Genomic DNA, 6,006 nt, shown 5'->3' with positions numbered 1-6,006 from the left:
AGATGAGTTGATTTTACTACGGTTTCCCCCATCCAGACATGAATTCTGTTGGTAATGAATATTCAGGCATTCCTGATGCATAATATATTGTCAACTGAAGATCCAGCAGCATCGCCTCCTGTACTTAGGGCATTTTGCCACCGAAGGCAAGTAGGCACTGCCTCAGAAAATTATTTATTGGGATATCAACAAACTGAAATCCATGGAAATCTACCCGTGCAATGTAAGCAGCCTCTCAGAAGACAACAAACTTGACATAATAATGACTGAATTAGAAAGCATTAGCTGGGATATTTTATTTCCGAGTGATATAAAGAAAAAAATCAGCTCCAAAACAGCAACCAGCTATATTACCTCAAAGGGAGGCAGAATAAAAGTGTAGGTGGTGTACAGTTTCAAATTAATAGGCATCATGCAGAGAACATTTTTACTTTCAGCGGTGTGTCTAACAGACTAGCATGTAATTAGATCATTGACTATACAATAGACAAACTTGTAAAGTACCGTAATACAAGTATATGCACCCACTTCTCAAAGCACACACACACACACACACACACACACACACACACACACACACACACACACACACACACACACACACACACACACACACAAAGAAATGGAAACATTCTTGATAGGATCACCAGATTATGAAAGAAAAAAATGATCAAATACTCTATGCTTATGGGAGACTTCAAGTCAAAAGTTGGCAAAGAAAAAAATGGAGAAGCATGTATGAGAAAAATCGGAGTAGGAGAAAGGAATAGCAGAGGTGAAATAATGGAAATTCTGCTGAAAAGAATAACATGAGAACAATGAACACATCCATCCACAAAAGAACAGGGAGGAAATGGAACTGGAGAAGCCTAAATGGAGAAAAAAATAAAAATAAATCGGCTTCCTTATATCAAATAAGAAAAACAAATAACTATCACCGTCACAAACGTTACTGTTATTCGAAAAGTAGATGCGGGAAATGGTCACAGAATGGTGTGGGTTCACAACCAGATTCAGTTTCAGAAACGAAAGAAAAAAGCTAAGTGAAAATTTAAAAAAGTATCTTTATCTATCGATTGCCAGACGCCTTATTCCTGTAAGGGGTGACAACAAACAAATCGCCTCCATGTCACCCTGTCCCCTGCCATTTCATTGCCCTGCTTCCAGCTCATACCCCCCTCTCTCATATACCTCTCCATTCCATCCCTCCATCTCATCCCTGGCCTCTCCCTCCTTCCACCCCCTTCCACTTCACTCACATACACTCTCCTCGTCAGTCTCTTGCTCTCCATCCTCTCCATATGGCCAAATAAGAAAGTTATCCCACTAAGAGTAACCGGAAAACAAAGCTGCATTGCATATGGAAATAATTATCAAATTCAAGAGCTATGGTATACCGAGCGTGACGCAGCTAATTTCAACAGTAGATAAACAGAAGAGTTAAGGGAATCAGCAGAGGTAGTAGGGAAAGCTATTACAACCAAATCTAACAAGTAATAAAAAAGAAATAAAGCTCATGAAAAGAAGCAAGGAGATCGAAGTAAAAACAACGCGAGATGAAGTAGAAAAAGCAGAATTAAACAAGCTTATCAGCATGAGACAGAAAAAAGAAAAGCGAAAACGAAACATGGATCAGATCAAACAAATATAAAGGAGGAGAAAAGTCTGGAACAGGTCCGAAGTAAAATGGCACTAGGGAAGTAACAAATTATATTAATGATAGAGGAAAATGGTGACCAATCCAGAGACACGATGTGAAGACTGGAAGAATTTTACAACGTAGTTTATGCAGCAAAAACAATATTACCAACAGTGGACTTTTCAGATGACTCAGGTGAAATACAAGATGTACCACCATCTGAAGTATAATTGTCTCTAAAAAACAATGAAAAGAGTAAATCCTCAGAAGATGGAACAGTAGCAGATTAACTGTCGGATACAGAAGTACAAAGCCGACTCGCCCACTTATTTACCCATTGTAATTATCGCCCTATGCTTATGATCAATTATTTCCAGAATCTTCACTTAAGTCCTTGTGAACGGAAAAATAACAAATTTGGATGAAAATCAAACTCCAGAGCAGGCAGGATCTCAGAGCAGGTATTCGAAACCTGATCATCTAGACACCGTGACTCAACTAATTTAAAAATAAATAAATAAAGAATATAATAAATTGATGTGCTTGAGTACAGTCGAATACAAAATGGTTTTCGAATCAGTGGAGCTCATAGCAACTATAAATGTATTGCAGGAATAAGGAGTAAATGAGATAATTGTAAAACTGCTCGAAAACATGTACAAAAAGGGAACTGCTATAGTTGTGTTATATAATACACCCAGACAAATCTGACGTTAAAAAAGGTTTGTGTCAGGCAGATACAGTGTCACCAAAATTATCTACACCATTCCTAGAGAGCATTTTCAGAAGCCTAGAATAAAAGAACAAAGGAATAAGAATAGATGGATAAAATTTACCCATATCTAAGATTTGTAAATGACAGTGTCCTAGTTTTAGACAAAGAGGACATTGCAAGAAATGTTAAATGCCCTAGCTAGAGTGCCTTAAAGTAGCGATAAAGATGACTTGGGGAAAAAGTTAAGTGAAGCTAAATTCAAATACACCAAAGAACTTCATTAAATTAAACGAAAAAAAAAAAAAAACTCTTGAGGAAGTACAGGAATGTACATGCTTTGTTAAATGCTAAACTAATATAAACCAATGAATATTAAATAAAAGGAAGAAATATGGCTGTAAATCTTTGGGTAAATGTACAACGATCATGAAAATTTGTTTCCCATTATATATAAAATGAAAAGTATATAACGAATACGAAATCCCAGCTATGATGTGTTTATGCAAGAAAGAAGGAACCAAATGCCAGGAGCCGGCTAGATTGTTCCCTCCAAGAAAAAACAAAAACAGGAAAACAGAGAGCCAAATTCAAGATCCGTTCATTTCATTTCGAGATGCCTGGACACATTGCGTTTGAAATACTGGAGATTATAGGCAGTAGGAAATGCAGACAGAAGAAGACACTTCCAGAGTTGACCTGTAGCATATATGAAGGACTGGGAGTAAAGGTTTACTCGTGCATAAGAGAACTGGACAGAAAAAGGATGAGAGTTTGTTGCTAGACGGGTGTTACGAGCCTGCCGTACTGGTGGAGGGATGCAAGCAGACAGTTCAGAGATGCAATGACCATTGATGTAGCAATAGAAAAGATATAAAGCTGCAACATGCAGCGAAGAGACATAGGTTGAAGGAAACCAGTAACAGGAAGAGAATTAATATGATGAGAAGCATCTGACTCCACCTTGTTGAGAACAGCTGTGTGTGAGGAACCTCCCCGAATGTGAATGTACTCTTCACAGGGGCGAATAAAATTCATGTATAAAATCAACAACTGTGCAGGGGTAAAGATGGCACGGAGTCGGCTTAGCACACCCAACGTCTTGGAAGCAGATTTTAGAGGAGAGGTAATATCATCTTTCCAAGATAAATTCCGCGAAAATTAAACCATAAGTATGCTTAAAGATGATGCAGGTTTGATCCAATATATTACCAATATGACGGGAATAGAACCCAGGACTCTCAGGTGAGAGTCAGGCAGCATACCACTACACCAAGACCAGGCTCTCACCTGAGAGTCCTGGGTTCGATTCCCGGCATATTGGTAATGTATTGGATTATTTTTCCTATGTACAAAACAGATTTCTCTCTTCATGCAGATTTGAGTTGGATATTGTTAAAAATTAGAGGATACGCCTGCGGAAGATTGTGTCAGGTCGAAAGTTGTAAAAACTGAGTTTCTGATGCAATAAACACAACAAGGTATTTTCACTCTGATCAAAGACATGATCCAAGTCAGACATTGGGTGTGTCATAACCTCATCCCTTGTTTGCTGAAGTAACTGCTGAGATGGACCATGAGAGATGCAAATGGAAAAATGAACGAAGGAGTTAGCGTATGAGTGGATAGGGTTAGATGTACAGTTTAGGTCATTGATGAATAAAAGGAAGGGAGTTGGAGACAGGTCAGAGCCCTTACGAACATGATAGTTCTAAGAGAAGAATGGTGGCCGTCTACAACAATTATAGAACGACCAGAAAGGAAGCAAGAGATGAAGGCGCAGATAGAAAGATAGAAGCCGTAAGAGGGCAGTTTGGAAAATAAAGATTTATGTCAGACTCAATCGAAAGCTTTCGAGATATCAGGTACAATGGCAAAGCTTTCGCCAAAGTCCCGAAAGGAGGATGACCAGGAGTCTAGAAGGTACGTGTGATGACTGCCAGTGGACCTAGCGGAACTCACACTGACGATCAGAAAGAAGGTTGTGATAGGAAAGGTGCTTTATTTATTTTATTTTATTTTTTTTTTTAGAATAGACTCAAAAACTTTCGAAATACAGGAAGTTATCGATATTGGGCAAGTGTTCGAGGGCTGGGAATGGTCACCTTTCTTTGGGACAGGCTGAATGAGAGCAAACTTCCAACAGAAAGTAAAGGCGAAAGTGTTTGCATGGACAGGGTGTAAGCAGGGAAGCACAGATCTTGAGGACAACAGGAGGGACCCCATCAGGTCCAAATGCCCTGTCGGTATTGAGGCCAGTGATGGCAGAAATTACATCAACTGAAAAAATTTTAATGTCAGCCATCAGGAAGTCAGAGGGGGGGAAGTGATGGAGGAACATCACCGGAATCTTCTAAGGTGAAAATGGAGACGAAAGTCTGAGGAAAGTGTTCTGCTTTATCAGTAGAAAAACTAGCTACAGAGCCATCAGAGTGGAAAAGAGGAGGGAAGAATGATAGGGTAAAGTTTTTAGAAAGATTTTTGATAAGGTGCCAGAAGGAGAGATAAGAATTCAAGCTTGAGAGTCCAGAGCATTTAGCAAGTATGAAATTATTTTTAACAGAGCGAAGGACTGACCTCGCACGATTAAGGGCAGAAACATAAGAGATGAGATTCAGGGGTAAGTTGGCTCCGGCACCTTTTATAGGTCATCTCCTTGTTGTGGACAGCATTAGAACAAGAGTGATTAAACGATTTTTATTTTTATTTTGCATTAGTCAGAGGAGAAGATCAAGGATTGTATGCCTCCATGCCCAAGAGAATTTGAGCCCTTGAAACTGACAAAATCGGTGGAAAACAAACTGATCCGTTCTCAGTGAGCAATGGAAGGACAACGATGAGAATAACTTTGAGAGACAGGAAGAATCAACTTGAGAGAGAGAGAGAGAGAGAGAGAGAGAGAGAGAGAGAGAGAGAGAGAGAGCATGTGATTTGAGGACATTACAGAAATTGTAAAGGAACAAATATGGAAGCGGGCAGGACAAGAATAACGGATAATCAATAGGGCAAAGGCTGATAAACTGGACTCCAAGAGATTCCAAGAGCAACAGAAAAAAGACAAACAGGAGGTGCAGAGACGATTTAGAAAAGTTTGCAGGCAAAACCGGCCAGAAAATAGCTCAGTCAAGGAAATCGTAGAGAAAGTTGGCAGAAACCTTTGTCAGTAGTGGACTAGTAATCGCTGATTTTACACACACACACACACACACACACACACACACACACACACACGCATATGTATCTATATATATATATATACATATATATATATATATATATATATATATATGCGTATATATATATATATATATATATATATATATATATATATATATATTTATATATATATATATATATATATATATATATATATATATATATATATATATATATATATATATATATATATTGATATATATATATATATATTAATATATATATATATATATATATATATATATATATATATATATATATATATATATATATATATATATATATATATATATATATATATATTTATATATACTATATATATATATATATATATATATATATATATATATATATATAATATATATATATATATATATATATATATATATATATAAATATATATATATATATATATATATATATATATATATATATATAT

Source organism: Coenobita brevimanus, chromosome 100, assembly GCF_032717465.1.
Source record: "Coenobita brevimanus isolate Jiangsu-jjx chromosome 100, ASM3271746v2, whole genome shotgun sequence".
Lineage (NCBI taxonomy): Eukaryota > Metazoa > Arthropoda > Malacostraca > Decapoda > Coenobitidae > Coenobita > Coenobita brevimanus.
Note: the sequence above shows the minus strand (reverse complement) of the source record.